The following is a 20,966-nucleotide window of genomic DNA, read 5'->3' as shown; positions in this document are numbered from 1 at the left end:
ACTCCCCTACTCCATCAATCCATCAATATTAAATTCAGTTTCATCTTTTATGCTATTTTTCACTAGAATTTCACCCTCAAGCCTCATTCTTAAGTCACAATTTATGGACTTCCACATAGAAGAACACTGCTTTGTCTTATTTATTCCCTATATTCCTAAAACTATTGAAATGACCAAAGGAAAAAAGTTTTAAGGGTAAAATATGTATCTAGGTTAGAAAATTTTTGGAAAAATTTGACAGCTTCTATAAATCATAGTACATGCCAGACCAGATAAAGGGAAATAATGACCACAATTCGAATCAACCAAAACAGAGTTGGAGAAAATAGTACATCCAGATAATCTGGAGGATAATATACTAAGGCTAAAATATATCTAGTTATTGGATACACTACAGCCCACAATCTTGAAAATATTCTTCTGGATCCACAAGAAAATAAGGGAAAACCTTAGAAATGCACTTATGAGAGAGGGAAGGTGCCATGAGTTGAAGCTGGAAAGGTGAGGAATAAGAAAAAAAAATCTGGAGTTCCCGTTGTGGCTCAGCAGTAATGAACCCGACTAGTATACATGAGGGCTCAGGTTCAATCCCTGGCCTCACTCAGTGGGTTAAGGATCCTGCATTGCCAAGAGCTGTGATGTAGGCCACAGATGTGGCTTGGATCTGGGCATTGCTATGGCTGTGGCTTAGGCTGGCAGTTGCAGCTCTGATTCAGCCCCTAGCCTGGAATTTCATATGCCATGGGTACGGCCCTAAAAAGACCAAGAAAAAAAAATGGGGTTATTCTGAGGTAAGTGCTGGTACTGAGATACTAAGCCAGTCTTGAGGTTGGGTAATCAGAACCTGAAATTCCAATATTAGAATGAAACCCTTGACTGTGAACAAAATAGACCTAGGTTAGTAGCAACCAGGGAATACAGGCAAACCAAACTCAATCCTCACTAAGGGAACACATTTCAATTATAAACCCAAGGATTCCAAAAACTATAAAATCATCATAAAAAATGATGAAACACACAAGGAGATAGTCCACCACAGGAATGAAGCAGCAGAAAAAATACTCAACATATTTAACTTCTCCCCAATAACTTCAAATTATAGAACTATCAGCTATAAAATATAAAATAAGTCTAAATCAAATACTGAAAGAAAGAAGTAATAAATTCAAAAAAGGGGAGTTCCTGTAGTGGCGCAGTGGTTAACGAATCCGACTAGGAACCCTGAGGTTGCGGGTTCAGTCCCTGCCCTTGCTCAGTGGGTTAACGATCCGGTGTTGCTGTGAGCTGTGGTGCAGGTTGCAGATGCGGCTCGGATCCCGAGTTGCTGTGGCTCTGGCATAGGCCAGTGGCTACAGCTCCGATTGGACCCCTAGCCTGGGAACCTCCATATGCCGCGGGAGCGGTCCAAGAAATAGCAAAAAAAAAAAAATTCAAAAAAGGAAGCAGGGATTATTTTTTTAAAAATCAGACTTTAAAAAAACCAGTTTTTAGAATGAAAACATAATCATCAAAATTATAAAGTTTCTCTATAAGTAAACTAACAGCTTAGAGAAAGCTGAAGACAGAATTAGGAAATTAAAAGATCATCCTAAAGGAATCACAGACAATGAAGCAAACAGAGAAAAGGCAATGCAATGTATGAAAAAAAGAAAGATAGACATGAAGAATTGAACAAGAAGATCTCATAAAGTAATAATAGAAAGAATGGAGGAGAAGAAATATTCAAAGACATGGTGTACAAGAATTTCCCAGAACTGATGAAAGAATATGGGAACATATATGAAAAATATCCATTCCTACATATAGTGTAGTAAAAATTCAGGACATCGCAGCTTAAAAGATCTAAAAATCGTCATTTCTTTTGCAAAGAAATGATAATTAGTCTAAAAGCAGACTTTCAATAGCCACAATGAAAGTCAGGAGCAACAGAATTATTTCAAGAAAATAACTGCTGGGAGTTCCCCTTGTGGCTCAGTGGATTATGAACCCGACTAGTATCCATGAGGATGCAGGTTCAATCCCTGGCCTCGCTCAGTGGGTTAAGGATCTGGCATTGCCATGAGCTGTGGTGTAGGTCACAGATGTGGCCTGGATCTGGCATTACTGTGACTGTGGCTGTGGCCTGCAGCTGCAGCTCCAATTCAACCCCTAGCCTGGGACCTTCCATATGCCTCGGGTGTGGCCCTGAAAAGAAAAAAAAAAAGTAAGAAGAAATTGGTAAACTTGTAGGTAAATCTAAATAAACTTCATTTCTTAAAATAGTAACTAAAATGTCTTATGTGAGTTCCCGTCGTGGCGCAGTGGTTAACGAATCCGACTAGGAACCATGAGGTTGCGGGTTCGGTCCCTGCCCTTGCTCAGTGGGTTAACGATCCGGCGTTGCCGTGAGCTGTGGTGTAGATCGCAGACGCGGCTCGGATCCCGCATTGCTGTGGCTCTGGCATAGGCTGGCAGCTACAGCTCCGATTAGACCCCTAGCCTGGGAAACTCCATATGCCGCGGGAGCGGCCCAAGAAATAGCAAAAAAGACAAAAAAAAAAAAAAAAAAGTCTTATGTAAGAAACTGAATAAAATGATAGAACTTAAAGAGTAATACCATAGAAGTCAAGATAAATGATTGGAATAATTGTTCCAGAACCCTTGTATTATTCAGAAAGAGAAAGGTATAAATGATTGACTAAATTTAGACACTGCGAAGGTTAATAGACACCTATTAGAGTGTAAAAACTTTAAAAGAAAATAAGTTAGAATATATCACTTCTAATCACTAAAGGGAAAAAACTGGATAGAAGAACAAATGGATTGAAAGAGAGAGAGAGAGAGGAAGAGGGGAAGGGAAGAGGGAGAAAGAAAGAAAGGCAGACAGAAAGAGAGAGGGAGGGAGAAAGAAGCATAGAAAAAAACAAAGTACAAATTAAGATCATAGAAATAAGTAAATGTATGTCACCAATCACAATGTTTATAAAGACCAAACTTGCCAGTTAAAAACAAATTTTAAGGCTAAATAAACATTAAAATTCACCTGTATGCTCTATATTATTAGATGTGCCTAAAATATAAAGAGAAAATGGTTGAAAGATATGTCCAACAAATAATAGCCCAAAGAAAGCTGGGATAGCTGTATTAATATAATAAAAATTATCTTTAAGATAAAAAACATTATTAGAAAGAAGTGATACTATATAAAGTTTCAAAATACCAATGAGATTTAACAACTAGACCTGTAATATTAACCTATCTCAAACTACGGACAAAACATTCAAGAACTCCAGAGAAACATCAACAAATCATCATAATAAGAATAAAACAATTCTTTTTCAACTATTGGTAGTTCAAGCAGCAAAAAGTCCATAAAAATATGAATATTTTGTAATGCCAAACTTGATTTAATGAAGATAGATTGATTTCTTTTCAAGTATAAATGATACATTTATCAAAATTGAATACATTGATCCAAAGAGCAAGACTTATTATATGTAAGTGTGAATATGTATATTCTACATTAGCTGTGGCTGTGGCATAGGCTGGTGGCTAGAGCTCTGATTCTACCCTAGCCCGGGAACCTCCATATGCTGCTGGGTGCAGCCCTAAAATGACAAAAAAAAAAAAAAAAAAAAACAGTAAGGGAAGTAGTACATGGAACACTCATGTACCTTTTATCTAGTTTCAGTGGTTATTCAATTCACGGTCAATCTTTTATCATCTATACATCCACTCCCATCTGAATTTTTCTGAGGTAAATTTATCCATAAATATTTATCTGTAACTCTATAAAGGAAGGACTCTTTTCTTTAACATAATCATCATACTGTTATACATATTTTAAAATATATAAATTTCCTCGGATATCCAGTCAGCATTCATATTTCCTTGATGATCTTATATGTTTTCTTAGTTTGTTCAAATCAGAATCCAAATAAGACTCATACACTGCATTTGATGGATATGCCTGTTAAGTCCCAAGTAGATACATTATTAAGACTCTATATGATTGAAATTTTAAAAATACACTTCCAAATAACTCGTAGATCACAGAATAATTGATAATGGAACATTTAAAATACTTGTAGCTGAACAAAGAGCAAAATACCAATGTAGCTGAAACTTTGCAATGCAATAAAAGCAGTAACTTGAGGAAAATTTTATACTTTGGTGCTTGTATTAGAAGGAGAAACAGTGAAAATAAATCATGATTTAAGCATCCAACTTATGAATTTGTGTATGGGGGTAGAATGATAAGACTTTAAACAAAGAAAACAGAAGGAAGAAATTTTTTAAAAGAATGGCCTATTGAAATAGGAAACTAAAATATAACACAGGATCAATGTGACGGAATGAAGATAGCCCCATTCTTTGATGCTCATGTCATTGTTAGGAGGGGTCTGTTTCTCCTCCCCTTAAATCTTTGTTCTGCCACTGATCCGACCATGACTGTGGCAGAAGTGATACTTTGCCAGTTCTAGATCTAGCCTTTAAGAGGACATGTAATCTCCACTTCCTACAGAACATTCTTAGCATGCCACACTGCAGTGTGAGAGGTATACTCCATTGGAGAGGCTCTGTGTTCCATGGATAGAGGGAGAAACGCAGCTGAGCTCAGCCCTCCAGTTTTCCTTGCCAAGGCATCAAGCATGTGAGTGAAGCCATCCTGGACTCTCCAGACCAGACCAAGAACCAACTGAGTACCACCAGGTAACCCAATCAATACCACATGAAGCAAAAGAATGACCCAGGAAAACTCCCTGAATCCCTGACCCACAAAATCATGAAATAATGAAATGATGGGGTAGTTGTATCCCAATAAGCAAAAGATGAGAATAATAATAATAAACAAAGCCAAAAGCTGGTTCTTTGAAGAGGCTGATAAAATTTGCCTCTAATCTCTAGTGATATCTGCCAATGGAAAAAAGACATAGAACATTTTTTTTTTAAGTTAGGAAGGAAAGAACTGGGATGCTAACTAGACTTGTGATCATTTTGCAACATATACAAATATCAAACATTATGCTTACATGAGAAATCAATGTAATATTTATGTCAGTTATACCTCAGATGAAAAAAAAAGGACTACATATCAAGCTATATATGGAGGAGATGACTCTGGATTAAAGCCATTAGGCAGGCAGGACAATCTGATGTCACAGAAAAAGTAGTTGTTTGAGGTATGGACTCCCACCAATTAACTTTGGGAAAGTCATTTAAACCTATCAGAGTTCAGTTTGATAAAAACTAACTAAAGCTCCTTCTATAGTTATAATTCTTTGACATTGTGGTTTTCCACTATATGTTTAGTCTCTGATATTTATAGGGGCTGTTCTCGAGAAACGGTGAATTTAGAGCAAGGGACAAATTAAAGTTCAGAAGGTAACCAACACTACTTGTAGTCTTTGCCTAAACTGGGGGAAAAAAATTGGAGACTAACTTGTATTTTCTTTTCCTTTTTTTTTTTTTTTTTTTTTTTACAAAATTTCATTATGTGTAGTCAAGAGTTTGTGTCAATAAAGTCAACAAAAATTTGTTAAATTCACACAAACACACAAAAAATTATTTCCCAGTATAAAAGAAATATCACATTAGCTAGTTTGGTAGACATAGCCTACAATGCAAGAACTAGTTTTTATCTTTATACAGATTCTATACAAATACTGTATACTAAATTCTGTTTTTCTAAAGCTATTTCAAGATTTTGAGTCTCCTACAAATGGCTCATGCTGGAATATGATGTGAAGTTCAACTGCATTTAAGTGCTTATCAAAAACATGGCCATGACTTCTACCTTGCTCTCCATTTTCAACAGTAACTTAAAAGTTTCAAAAGACTTAACATATTATTTGGGTCTTTCTCTTGGTTTTTAACATGGAATTTAGTCAGTGAAGTTTTGTAGCATGTTAAATGTCTGCTGATATTTTGGAATGATTTTGAAGCATATGGATAGAGGGGGTGGAAGGGCCATAGTTCTATCAAAATGTTCTAGCTTGTTACCTTAGATAAAATAAAAAGCTGTATCATGTTTTTACCTTAGTTTCTGGTGAGAAAGTTTTTTAGTTTAAATGCCTTTTCAGATTCCAAACTATTTATATCTCAATTCTGAAATTCAGTGTATTAAAAAATAGCTAGACCAATTGACATGATAAACAGGTGATAGGCTCCAATGAAAAGATTAGGCCATTCTAAAAAAGGTATCATTAGGATTTTTTTGGAAATTTCATTTTAAATTAACAAACAAATTAATATTAGGTTGTTTAGTAATGATATATATTTGCATTGTAAAATTAAGAAACATTTATGATTTAATGTATACAGAATAAATATCAGAAGCAACATACTAATAGATACAGATTACTTATACTCTGAACATATAAAATATCTTTAAATAGACAGATGATTTGAAATTTATGTAAGAGTTCTTTACAGTCTTACTAAAATTAAGATTAGGACATCAATCTTGACTTTTATCCATTACTATTTCAAAAAATGAAAATAAAAAAACTAGCTACATGCTTTTTTATTTCACAGTGTCTTCTTTATTTTTGTGAGCTAGCTAGGTATCTACTACAAGCCATTAATAATTCCTTTCTTTCCAAGCTATTTTTAGGGTGCTTTAGCTTTATTAAGATGTCCACCAAATGCTAAAACATTAAATAATGAGTTTTCTATGTCTACCCCATAGGCGATTTCTTGCTTCAAACCTCAGTGCACACATGTAAACACAATTACTCAAAACAAGGCAACAAGTGAGAAGCAGGTTTAAAATAAGAACCCAGACATTCTAACTCACAATCCAGCATTCAACTCCCTAGAACTTGCTGTTTTCCTTTGTCCTCTTTGCTGTGAACCAAGATACTTGTTCTTTAGCAGGGTGTTTCTGCTGCAAATCCAGTTGCTACTGCATTATGCAATGAAGTCAGAAGCCTGAGCTTGTGACATCAATACAGGTTGCTATGGCAACTCTTTCCATAAGTATTACAGGTTCATTGTAGGCTCAAAAAAGAGGACTTCGGCACAGTAGCAAAATAGCTGGCATTATTCAGCCTAAATCATAACAATAGTTGATGCACAAAATGTCTTAAACTGGCTATTGTAAATGCAGATTTTTATATTTATGTTTTATGTCATTATTGAAAGTCATTTTCTAATGTTTTTAGAAATGAAAATTCTCCAAAAGAAGTAGCATTCTGACCTTCTGCTATAACAGATCCACATCATCCAGGCAGGAGAGAGTCTCATTGTAACACAGCTAATTATTCTACACATTGTGTCATTCCAGAAGTCAAGTAATGTTATATATTATCTGTTATGAATAAATTCATCATCGCATGATTCCAATCCAGTTTTCTCATTATAGGCATTCTAAAACAGTCCCACAGAGCTGTTTATGTGAAAGCAATTTTAGATGACAAGTTTTCCCAAAGAATGTGCCTATTTTTAACCAAACAATAGAAAAGATCACCTTTTGATTGCCCACACTTATCCTCATTTTCCTAGAATATTTTTTCTCATGCTTCAGTTTTATTGGTTCAATCCATCTCCCTGTAGGAGATATTTGGAAATATTCTTTCTCCACTACATTCTTTTAACGTGAATTTGAAGCACATGGCTGATAACTGCAAAGCCTGAATTCCTTTCTTCCATAGCTCCTTTTTCATCATCTGCCATCACCAACACGAGGATTTTAGTTCGATTCTGCAGTCACACTTGGGCTAGGCACTGGGGTTACAATGTGTTGGGCATTAGGTATAAGAAGCATGAGACAAAGTTCCTTCCATGAAAAGTTCACAAAGTAACAGCAGTAAGAGCACTAACAACTGTGTTACCTTTGTTACAAGAGAGTACTTGCCATGTGCCAGACACCATGTTAAGCACTTTATATCCACTCTCTCATTTAATCCTCACAATAATACAGGGAGAAAGGGAGGTAATATTATCCTCATTTTACATATCAGAGAATTGAAACTCAGAAGGATAAAGTCATTTGCCTCAAGTGACAGGTAGTTAGGGAAGATAATCGGCATTTGAAGTTAGATCTGGCTCCAGATATTTATGATCTTTTGCCAGGAATTAAGGAAAATTTCTTGTTACTGTGGGAAATTTTTAAATTGCATCATAATCCTAGTGAGAAAGAATTCCTCCACACAGAATTCACTGAAGCATAAAGCACACAATCATCCTCAGGTCAACTTCATAAACACTTTTGATGACTGACTTTTCTGTTTTTGTAACACTCAGCAGTTCAGAAAGTGTTTGCCTGAAGAAATTTTTATTCCCTTAGGTTATAAATGAATATATCTCTCAAAAACATTGCTCTATAACCTTCCTTAGACAGTTCCACTGATATTCTTATACTCCAAGCTACGGGACTATCTTCAGCTCAGATAAATATATTAATAACATGCATAATGTGTAGCAGTTTACAAGTCATACTAAATATTCATCCATTCGGCACATAATTCATTGAGCCACTAGTATAAGTCAGGCACTGTCCTAAATGTTAGATGTGAAACTACAACAAATTGAAATGGTCCCCAAATTAAAGAAGCATATAGTCTAAAACAGGAGCTTCTTATTAATCTAATAACAACACAAATAAATGTAAAGTTGGAACTATGTCCAGACAGTAGAAAATAAGAAAGGCTGAAAAACAGATAATCTAAGCATTCAATCCTGAATGATGCAAAGAGAACAGAACAAACACAAAGAAGCAGAAGGAAGAAAACAAGAAGAAGAGAAGGAAAACCTAAGGAAATGTAAGGCGACATCAACACAGCCAATCTGGTTCTTTGAAAAGATAAACATAATTGACAAACCTCTGCAAGGTTGATCAAGAAAACAGAGGTAAGGCAAAAGTAAACAACACCTGAAGTGACAAAGGGAACACAATTAGAGATACAAAAGAGATTAAACAGGAAATAAGATTAAATGAACCTTATGTCAATACCTCTGAAAGCATAGATAAAAGCGACAAACAAAATTGATCAGAAACTTAGACCTAAAAGCACTAAAGAAACTGAAGTCTTGTTAGCAAGTGGTGCTGGGAAAACTGGACATCAGCATGTAAATCAGTGAAACTGGAACACACCCTCACACCATACACAAAAGTAAACTCAAAATGACTTAAAAACATAAATGTAAGACCAGACCATCAAACTCCTAGAGGAGAACATAGGCAAAACATTCTCTGATATCAACCTTAAAAATGTTTTCTCAGGTCATTCTCCCAAAGCAACAGAAATAAAAGCAAAAATAAACCAATGGGACCTAATCAAACTGAAAAGCTTTTGCACAGCAAAGGAAATCATAAAACAAACAAAAAGACAACTTACAGGGAGAAAATAATTTCAAATGATGCAACTGACAAGGGCTTAATCTCTGAAATATGCAAACAATTTATACAACCCAACAGCAAAAAAGCCAACATCCCAATGGAAAAATGGGCAAAAGACCTGAATAGACTGTTCTCCGAGGAAGATACACAGATGGCCAACAAACGCATGAAAAAATGCTCAATATCACTGATTATTAGAGAAATGCAAATCAAAACTACCATGAGATACCACCTCACACCAGTCAGAATGGCCGTCCTTAATAAGCCCACAAATAACAAATGCTGGAGAGGGTGTGGAGAAAAGGGAACCCTCCTGCACTGTTGGTGGGAATGTAAATTGGTACAACCACTATGTAAAATACTATCAAGGTACCTTAGATAACTATACTTAGAACTACCATATGATCCAGCAATCCCACTCGAGGGCATATACCCAGACAAAACTTTCCTTGAAAAAGACACATGCACCCATGTGTTCATTGCAGCATTATTCACAATAGCCAAGACATGGAAACAACCTAAATGTCCATCAACAGATGAATGGATTAGGAAGATGTGGTATATATTGGAATACTACTCCACCATAAAAAAGAACAAAATAATGGAATACTACTCCACCATAAAAAAGAACAAAATAATGCCACTTGCAGCAACATGGACGGAATGGAATACTACTCCACCATAAAAAAGAACAAAATAATGCCACTTGCAGCAACATGGACGGAACTAGAGACTCTCATACTGAGTGAAGTAAGTCAGAAAGGGAAAGACAAATACCATATGATATCACTTATATCTGGAATCTAATACATGGAACAAATGAACCTTTCCAAAAAAAAGAAAATCATGGACATGGAGAACAGACTTGTGGTTGCCAGGGGGCAGGGGAGGGAGTGGGATGGACTGGGAATTTGGGGTTAATAGATGCAGACTATTGCCTTTGGAATGGATAAGCAATGAGATCCTGCTGTACAGCACTGGGAACTATATCTAGTCACTTATGATGGAGCATGATAATGTAAGAAAAAAGAATGTATATATGTATGTATGACTGGGTCATTTTGCTGTACAGTAGAAAATTGACAGAACACTGCAAACCATCTATAATGGAAAAATCATTAAAAATAAAAATAAAAAAGAAATATAAAAAAGATCAAAAGCATACTAATTCAACAAAATTTAAGAGTGGGTAATTCCAAATTTATAAACTCTTCTTAATAATCTTTTTTTTTCCCCACTGTACAGCATGGGGATCAAGTTATCTTTACATGTTAACATTTTTTTTTCCCTTCCCTTTGTTCTGTTGCAATATGAGTATCTAGACATATTTCTCAATGCTACTCAGCAGGATCTCCTTGTAAATCTATTCTAAGTTGTATCTGATAACCCCAAGCTCCCGATCCCTCCCACTCTCTCCCTCTCCCATTGGGCAGCCACAAGTCTATTCTCCAAGTCCATGATTTTCTTTTCTGAGGAGATGTTCATTTGTGCTGGATATTAGATTCCAGTTATAAATGATATCATATGGCATTTGTCTTTGTCTTTCTGACTCATTTCACTCAGTATGAGAGTCTCTAGTTCCATCCATGTTGCTGCAAGTGGCATTATGTCATTCTTTTTTATGGCTGAGTAGTATTCCATTGTATATATATACATCACTTCTTCTTAATCCAATCATCTGTCGATGGACATTTGGGTTGTTTCCATGTCTTGGCTATTGTGAATAGTGCTGCAATGAACATGTGGGTGCATGTGTCACTTTTAAGTAGAGTTTTGTCCAGATATATGCCCAAGAGTGGGATTGCAGGGTTATATGGAAGTTCTATGTATAGATTTCTAAGGTATCTCCAAACTATTCTCCATAGTGGCTGTACCAGTTTACATTCTGACCAACAATGCAGGAGGGTTCCCTTTTCTCCACAAGCCCTCCAGCACTTTTTATTTGTGGATTTCTTAATGATGGCCATTCTGACTGGTGTGAGGTGGTATCTCATGGTAGTTTTGATTTGCATTTCTCTTATAATCAGTGATGTTGAGCATTTTTTCATGTGTTTGTTGGCCATCTGTATATCTTCCTTGGAGAACAGTCTATTCAGGTCTTTTGCCCATTTTTCCATTGATTGGTTGGCTTTTTTGCTGCTAAGTTGTATAAGTTGCTTATATATTCTAGAGATTAAGCCCTTGTCCATTGCATCATTTGAAACTATTTTCTCCCATTCTTTGTCTTTTTGTTTTCTTTTTGGTTTCCTTTGCTGTGCAAAAGCTTTTCAGTTTGATTAGGTCCCATTGGTTTATTTTTGCTCTTATTTCTATTGCTTTGGGGGACTGACCTGAGAAAATATTCATGATGTTGATGTCAGAGAGTGTTTTGCCTATGTTCTCTGTTAATAATCTTAAAATAAGAGAACTATCCAAATAAATTATTTTATGAGTCTAATATAATTTAACTAAAATAAAAAGCTAATTAAGAACAGTATAAGAAATGAAAAATAAAGAAAAATATCTCCCATGAACATACATACAAAAATCCTAGTCAAAGTACAAAATCCAGCAATGTAATAAAATGCTGTCTCCTTCCTCTTCTTCCAAGCTCAACCATTAACCAGTATTTTTGAATTTACCATTCTCCCCTTATTTTACATTTTAGTAATAGTACCAATCTGTGGCATTTCCATGGACATACCTCACATTTCTCACCTCCATGCTTTTCCTGATAATTCCTCTACATTGACTTCCATTCCTCATTTAACTAGGTAAGTTTTACTCATCTTTCAAAAATCTCTCTATCCTTCTGGCCAGAGCTTTTTCTTATGATTTACCATGTAATATAAAGCATTTTAATGGGTGTCTTTCCCACCAAGAATCATATGGTTACAAATTATATCTTTTTCATCTTCTAATCCTTGGTTATTAATAATACATGCCTGGAATAGAGCTAAATCTTCTAAATATACTTCATGAAGTTTGTGTTTTGACCACATAGTCAGTCTGATGAACTGACAGAATGACCTTCATTTGGTTCTTCACTGTCACCTATACTTAAAATATTCACTTCTTACATTTTCTTTGATTTTTTATACATAAAAATGAGATGATCATATGATTATTTTCCTTCATTTTGTTAGTGGGGTATATCACATTGATTGATCTGTGCATGCCAAACCATTCCTTAAATACATGAAATAAATCCCACTGACCACAGTATATGATCTTTTCAATGGTTTGCTAATATTTTGTTGAGGCAGTGTCACCTCTTAAACATTATAGCTAACATTTTTGGAGGTTATGTCTTCTCATGTGAGTAAAGGAATAAATTCAGTAAAAATTACCCAGAAATTTGTGTTGAGTTTTTAGTTAGCCTCACATAATCTCAGCTTCTTAGGTGGTGTAAATCCCAACCTCATTCTCTCCCCAGGTTTAGCCAGCAGGCTAAAGTCATCCAGGAAGTTTGTTGTTTGTGAGGAGAGTGAACAGGAAGGACTAGAGAAAGGAACATGGTTATAACACAACATGGGCTTTTGGCTTTGTATTAGCAAAATAAATTTCAGTGGTACTGTTAGGGGTTGAATTGTATAGCCCCACCATAAATATGCTGAAGTTCTTAGCTCCAGTACCTAAGAATGTAATCTTATTTGGAAATAGGTTCTTTAGAGAGGTAATCAAGTTCAAGTCATTAGGATGGGCCCTAACTCAAAATAATTGTCCTTTTACCGAGAGGAAATTTGGACAGAGATAGACATTCATAGAGGAAAAGACTATATGAAGGAAGAATTTCTTGTGAAGATAAAGGCAGAAATTAAGGTAAAGCATCTACACATCATTGATTGTCAGAAAATCACCAGAACCTAGGAGAGAGGCCTGAAACAGATTCTACTCAAGAGTCCTTTGAAGGGACCAGCCTTACTGACACCTTGATCTTAAATATTTACCCTCCAGAACTGTGACACAATATATTCCTCCTATTTAAGCCAAGCCACCCAGTTTGTGATACTTTGTTACAGGCCAAGGAAAATTACACAAGTATCTTGAAGAAATCTTAGAACAAATCTAAGTCCTTGCTAACTCATAAGTCAATCCCCAACAATTTCTTGCATTGGGCACCATGTTGATAGGGCCAGTTCACAGTGAAAATAGCTAGGTTAAAGCTCCACCTGTGACTTTATAGCCTTACCATGAAAATTTGCAAATAATTTTATATAGATATTATATCTGGTGTTTTCTAACACTTTGCCATCATTTGCTAAAAGAAGGCTAATATTTTCTTCTGGAGAGATTGCTTTTCTTTCTACCAGAAAACTGATACCTGATTCATAAATGATCATTAAAAATTTTTATTCTGTCTTCCAAGATACATCTAAATGCTCAAAAGGGATTGTTTGCCCATCAGGACACAGTTAAATTCACATTAGAACATTCTCAAATATCAAGAAAGTATTTTATTTTAACAACAATTAATAATTCATCTAATGGCTAACTTTAAGGGGTCTGATGGGAAGCAAGGTGGAAGGTTCTTATGGAGGTTTTGCAAGACATGACATGGATTGTAGTTGGGATTTATATTAATCACCACGTTACCAAAGAATATACAGAACTAAAAAAAATCAAACATTTACTGTATTCTTAAGTAAACTAGGAATGCTAATAAAATGTATTAATGTTGAATGTTGTAGTTTCCTTTAGAGAAAAAGGCATAAACAAATGTGTTCCTCTGAACTTACTTTGTCCAGACTGGTGGAACTTGAAGGGTATTCTGAGCCAGCAGGATGGTCACTCCTGTGTACTCTCAGGGGGAAGCACATGGCTTTTAGTAGAATCTAACAGAGTTGCTGATCCTATTCCTAGGGTTGATATACTCTCCTTCTTTTCTCCTCTTTTCCTTCTACTTTCCTTCCTTCCCTTTTGGTATAAATATATTTTTCTATTAAAGCAATGCGTGTTTGACATTTTAAAGGAGCCCCATTGTTTTGCACACAGAACTGTCAAAAGGAAGATGCATTTTGAAGCAAGCATCCTGTTTCTTATTTTCTCAATTCTGAGTATGAATTTAGCAGCATAACATATTGGTTCGGTATATGTTTCAGAGCCAAATCGCCCTTGTCTTCAACTGACAAGTTCTCTTGTTAGCTGTATACAGCTTTAGGAGTACTCAGCCATTCTGTGCTTCCTCATCTGTAATTAAGGATGAAAACTGTACTTCCACCGTATGGTCTGAGAACTGAAAAAGATGGTACCTAAAGACCACATAACATAGGGACAACCATCTGGTGAATACCTAATGTAAGCTAATAATTGTGCTTATAAAGAATGAAAATACCAATTATATGACATTCTGGAAAAGTCAAAACTATAACAATGGTAAAAAGATCAATGGTTTTCAGGGGTTTGAGGCCGGGAGGCCATTAGGTGAAGGTTGAATATATGAAGCAAATTTTTAAAGTGGTATAACTATTCTGTATGATACTCTAATGTGGATATATGATACTACACATTTGTCAAAACCTATAGGACTTTATAACATAAAGAATGAAACTTAACTTATGAAAATTTTTAAAAAATCTGTTTTGGAGGTATGGCTATCCTGGATAGAATATAGACTATGATAACATTAACTATATCATGAATGTATGAAATCTAATTATATTACAAATGTATGAAACTTTTACTGCAGGGATTACAGGGAAACAATGACCCAAGTAACCTTGGAAATGAATGGGGTCTATAAGACTATAAGCAAAATAAACTGTCACATAAGAGCTGTGTTCTAGTTGGTAAAGTTGTTCTCATGAATGTATAGGTAACTTCAATACTGCTATTCATATACACTGGAATTGAACAATTAAGTAATTGGATGCTGGATGTTGGGAGCCAGGTTTCTCACTGCGGGAATGGAAGATTTCAGATAAAAAAGGGGAGGAGGCCAGAATGAGCCATGTGGTAATAGATTAGCATTGGAGACATCAGTATGAACTCATGTGTAACTTGGTATAGATACAGATGATTACATATAGAAATAATTATAGAAATATGTATACATGTGGATAGTATACACACAAATAATTCCTTGCTCTCTCAGTAGAGAGGGCCTAGAAGTAATGACACCCCAGTAGCAACAAGCATACCTACAATCCAGGTCTTTTTTCTAATGCCATTTTCCTTTTTTTTTTTTTTTTTTTTTTTAATCAGGGCTCCTTGGAGAAAAGCTGATTACAAGAGTGGGGAAAAAGTATATAAGATAATCCTAGAGCATCCTGTAATGCCAGAAAGTAAGGCTTAATCTCCAAAATATGCAAACAACTCATACAACTCAACAGCAAAAACAAACAAACACAACAACAAAAAAAACAGACAACACAATTAAAAAAGGGGCAGAAGAACTGAATAGACATTTCTCAAAAGAAGTCACACAGATGGCCAACAGGCACATGAAAAAATGCACAACATCACTAATTATTAGAGAAATGCAAATCAAAACTACAATGCATTACCACTTCACACCAGTCAGAGTGCCCATCATCAGTAAGCAATGGTAAAAAGAATAGTAAGCCTACAAATAACAAATGCTGGAGAGAGTGTGGAGAAAAGAGAACCCTCCTACATTCTTGGTGGGAATGTAAATTGGTATAACCACCATGGAAAAGAGCATGGAGGTACCTCGGAAAACTAAATATAGAACCACCATATGATCCAGCACTCGAGGGCATATATCCTGAGAAAACCTTCACTGAAAAAGATACATGCACGCCCATGTTCACTGCAGCATTATTCACAATAGCTAAGACATGGAAACAACCTAAATGTCCATCGACAGATGATAGATTAAGAAGATGTGGTACATGTACACAATGGAATACTACTTGGTCATAAAAAGAACAAAATAATGCCATTTACAGCAACATGGATGGAACTAGAGACGCTAAGTGAAGTAAATCAGAAAGAGAAAGACAAATACCATATGCTATCACTTATATCTGGAATCTAATACATGGAACAAATGAACCAATCTACAGAAAAGAAACAAACTCATGGACATGGAGAACAGACTTGTGGTTGCTAAGAGGGAGGTGGAGGAAGTGGGATGAACTGGGAGTTTGGAATTTGTAGATGCAAACTATTGCATTTGGAGTGGATAAGCAATGAGATCCTGCTGTCTAGCACAGGGAACTATATCTAATCATTTTCCATGGAACATCATGAAAGATAATGTGAGAAAAAGAATGTATATATTTGTATAATTGGGTCACTTTGCTGTACAGCAGAAATTCAAAGGACATTGTAAGTTAACTATAATAATAATAAATAAATAAATAAATAAATAAATAAACATAAAAATATTGGAGCATGCAAAAGGACATAGCAGACAACTGAAAAAGTTTCCAGTAGTCAAGCTGGAAAATTTTACCAACAAAATAAGACAGTGGTATTAGCTTATAATCCAAAGTAAAAAATAAATCTATAAACCCATATTGATATTAGTAATTGAAAAAATAAATTAAAAAGGGAGAATAAACAAATCTTCCACATACAAAAATTTCAAATAATTAGTGTCAATACTCTGCCCTCAAGGAGGTAAAGCATAAATTCCCACACATCGGATGAGGCTGCTCACAATGACTTCCTTCCAAAAAGTATAGTATAGAAAAGGGGAGAAAGAGTATTTTTTTTTTATTTATCTTTTCTGCTGTACAGCATGGGGACCAAGTTATACATACATGTATACATACTTTTTCCTCCCATTGTTGTGTTGCGATATAAGTATCTAGACATAGTTCTCAATGCTACACAGCAGGATCTCAATGTAAATCCATTCCAAGAGCAATAGTTTGCAAGAAAGAGTAATTTTATAGTAGAGAAGCCCGACAAACACTAAATCAGCCCCCTGACCAAGGGAAACATCGACAATGATAACTCATGATAGTGAAAATGGCATCTTACCTTTGTGGTCTTACTCCCCAAAACCAAGGGCCACACTCTAATCATGAGAAAAACATCAGAGAACTCCCAGCTGAGGAATATTGTACAAAATCCTTGAGCAGAACTCCTCAAACTGCCAATGACACCCAAAACTGGGTGTGTTTGATAAACCATCATAGCCAAGAGGAGACTAAGCACACAAGAGGACTAAATACAATGTGGTGTCCTGGATGGGATCCCCAAATAGGAAAAGGACATTAGATGAAAACTAAGGAATTTAGAATAAATTATAGACTACGGTTAAAATAATACACCAATAATGATTTTTGAATTGCAACAAACTTACCATACGAAGACACAAACATAAGATGGTGATAACAAGGAAGAAGTGCTATGGGAATAGGGGAACTCTGTACTGTCTTAAACTGTATTAAAACGTAAAAATTTTAAAAAGAAAAAAATTAAAATCAGACAATTATATTGAACCTAAAAAAATAGCCAGCATTACATTATTATTTATTTTTATTTTATATTATTACATTATTATTTTTTTTAATTTGGTAGAGAATTTGTACAAGAAATACCTAGCAACCACTAAGCCTTATAAATGCGAATGTTTTCTTTATTGCTCCAACTAGCCCTGTTCTAGCTCTTGTACTTGATTCGATTTGGTGTTTAATCTCTTCCTAAAGTTAGATCCTTCTCAAAGTTGTTCTGCTCTGTTCAAAAACCTCATCACCCACTTTTATTTGCCTGCGAGGAAATCTTACAGATGTCAGTGGCTTTTACACTCAATCTACAGTTTCTATCACGCTAAATACTCTATTATTCAGTACTCCTTGATTTATAGCTCAAAGGACAATTTGCCCTTTCAATCAGTGAAAAACTATTTAAAAAGTAGGAGGTCAGTCACAAATTACATTAACTTACTAGTGACACAAATCTACACATGACAATTTTTCCCAATACAAATTAGATTACACATCACTTACGTCTCTTGTGTTTAGTTCTTTGCCTTCTGAAGTGAGAATTTACATATTTAGTATTTGCACAAGTGATTCCTCTTCTAACAAACTTCACCATACATAGTCGTTTTTATGTGGCACTATTTTAAAAGTGTGAAAGTGCAAAGCAGTCACTTAATAGTCTTCTATATACTCCCAGGAAGTTGTTCTTTTCCTCCTACTGTAACATAGGAAGGTACCTCTCTGAACTGCAGCTTGTTGTGAAGCCCATGCTTTGGGGGGATTGACTATGAAGCAGAAATGAGAAGAAACAGTAGAAGCAGGTAGCTGAGCTCCGCCTCCATACAGTTTTGGAAGGAGCTGCTGGCATATGGTTATTTATCCCATTCCTCTCTCCTCCGTATACTCTAGGTTTATGCCATAACCTCCCCATCAGTGTTTTCAGGTCTTACACATGTAGACTCTGATATGAGTATAAAATAAGCATAATTTAGAATTTCATGATTCTTCCTAAAACTCCTAGAAACAATGGTTCTTGACCTAGATGGGGCAGGTGGAAATACGGATAAAAAGAGAGAGAGGGAGAAGTTTTACCACTTCGCAAGTGCTCAAAACCAACTTATCTATTCCCAAGCCCAGTGGACCTTCCCCCCAGACCAAATGCTCCACCCTGAGACAACTTGAACCTAAATCTGGAGTTTATGAGCCATTGTTTTATTCAGTAGGAGTAACCCCTTTTTCCTTCTTAGTAAAGTATAAAGTGATGTGGTAATTTGATCAGCTCAGTGTTTCTGCTTGTTCAGAGGAAAGAAAAGACTTCCTCTGGTGATTGGTAAAGGGAAGCAGCCTTATGTCCAGATTGAAGCTCTAACTTGAGAATTCCTTCCAACCAAAATTTTAAATTTTAGCCTGCCCAAATTCCTAAACAGTATGGCTCCTGAGTGAAAAGGAGAAAGCAAGTGGAGCCAATTTATATCCTTATACTTCTTTAATACATTTCGTAATTCACAAGTCTTACAAAACCTTATGCAACTGAAAACTCAGTGTCTATGGTTGAGTTTGTATGTGTGTCAATGTTCAGTTAGATTGTGTATTTATGCACTGGAAAGTCAGTTACAAAAGGAAGCTAGGCTATTTCATGGTACTCACACTCTTTTCAACCACAGTACTCATGACAACTGCCATTGAATGTTTTATCAAATGGCCTATGGACTTAAATCGAGATGACACTGTTTCCAAACCTGTTGGGTCTTTTTGAAATTAAATATAAAATGAAGATTAGCCATATTGGAGTTGCTAGATCTCCATGGAATCATGAGACAAGATGGTATAAAAGCCAAAATAGCTATTTGTGCCTGGCCTCGCCTCCAGCCTGGAAACTGGCTTAATTCCATAACCAATCCTGATGGTGCCGTAGGTATTTTGTTCTATTCCACAGAAGCCCTATGAATCTGACAGGTGCCTGGTTGTCTTCAAGCTATAGTGCCCAAGGAAGGCTGGATTATTTTACAATCAAACCTCAGAAACATGTCTGTCATAGGGCAAACCAAGCAACCCATTTAACACTTTATTGTTCTCAACCATAACGGACCTAAAATTAACCCTTCCATAAAAAGTGACCCAAATCCCATGTCGGAATACAGGCCTTTTAAAAGACTTGGGCAAGGGCAGGCGTAAGACTGGACTACTCTGTTGTACTTACAATCTTTCTTTCCTCAACTACCATCCCCTGGCCCAGATCTCACTTCTGCTATGGTTCTAGACCAGCCTACGGAGTACAGTATTCAAAGCAGAGGCTCAGAAAGAGTCTCACAGAAATGTTTTGCAACTTTTAATCAAAATCACATTATGTTTTTTTGGCTGCGCCCGAGGCATGCAAAAGTTGTACCAGAGATCAAACCCGTGCCACAGCAGCGACCCAAGGCACAGGAGTGACAACACCATATCCTAAACCTGCTGAGCCACCAGGGAACTCCAAAATCATATTATTATTTGTGGTATTTTGATCAGTTCCCAGCCAAGGTAATTTTATTCAGTCCAAGAAAGTATTCTCTGTAATTTCAATTGAAGACTTTTTTTTCCCATTATTAAATACAGTAGCCCCCAAACTATTTGTCTGCTAGCCTTCACCCCACAAATGGATGTATTTTTTTGTTAGACAAAGACATGCTCTACTTACTCCCTCTCACTGCCTCTCAGTACTAACCCCTTTGACTCTTGAGGATCCACCAAATTGTCAACGTCTTCAGTCTAAATGCTTTAAACTTTAAAAATTATTATTCTTCTGACACGTTTTTTATATCATGCTATTGTCCAGTGAAGTGGTATTCAGAATGAACGAGTGATTATAGAAAAGAGCGAGCCTCACCAAAAAGAGGAAACATGAAAAATAAAGGTGACAGTGAAAGGTAGAATCTCATTTTTTTTAAGCACCAAGCTAAAGCAATCCGAAAACTGCTCATCTCACTGTGAGGGCATGGGGCATGCTAAGTAAAACGAGATCTCCTTTCCTTTTTCTTTTTTTTTTTTTTTTTTCTTTTTAGATTGTATATAGTACGCACTAAATTTATAGAAAAACAGCCTCTGTTTTTATAAAGCTTAAAAATCCTTGCTTTATCGCAGGATGAAATCTGCAGACTGTCAGTTTCTGAACAGCTGTGGGTTCATTCATTGGCTAGAAGGTACCATGACGACCTTGGTCCAGGGGTGTCAGGCTTGAGGGAATTGTAAGAATAAATAACACTGCCTGATATTTAGCAGTGAATAAT

The 20,966-nt window shown here is 35.8% G+C and overlaps 1 long non-coding RNA gene across 11 annotated transcripts in view; it reads right to left on the bottom strand.

Moving 5' to 3' along the window:
* LOC102160169 (uncharacterized) overlaps nucleotides 1-20,966 on the bottom strand; it is a 426,691-nt gene that overhangs the window by 344,358 nt on the left and 61,367 nt on the right. For 3 of the 11 annotated variants that reach the window (XR_014845137.1, XR_014845131.1, XR_014845138.1), the window contains exon 1: nucleotides 6,779-6,900. The exons of the other annotated variants lie outside the window; for them this stretch is intronic. This is a non-coding gene — a long non-coding RNA (uncharacterized LOC102160169). Of the gene's footprint in view, nucleotides 1-6,778; nucleotides 6,901-20,966 lie in introns of those variants that run through there. 11 annotated transcript variants of the gene reach the window in all.

The sequence above is a fragment of the Sus scrofa genome, chromosome 1 (genome assembly GCF_054392235.1).
Source record: "Sus scrofa isolate SSC_HxYL_T2T_F1_AM1 chromosome 1, Sscrofa_HxYL_maternal_Yorkshire_Landrace_v2.0, whole genome shotgun sequence".
NCBI lineage: Eukaryota > Metazoa > Chordata > Mammalia > Artiodactyla > Suidae > Sus > Sus scrofa.
The sequence above is the reverse complement of the archived record's forward strand: the minus strand, read 5'-3'. Positions and strand labels throughout refer to the sequence as shown.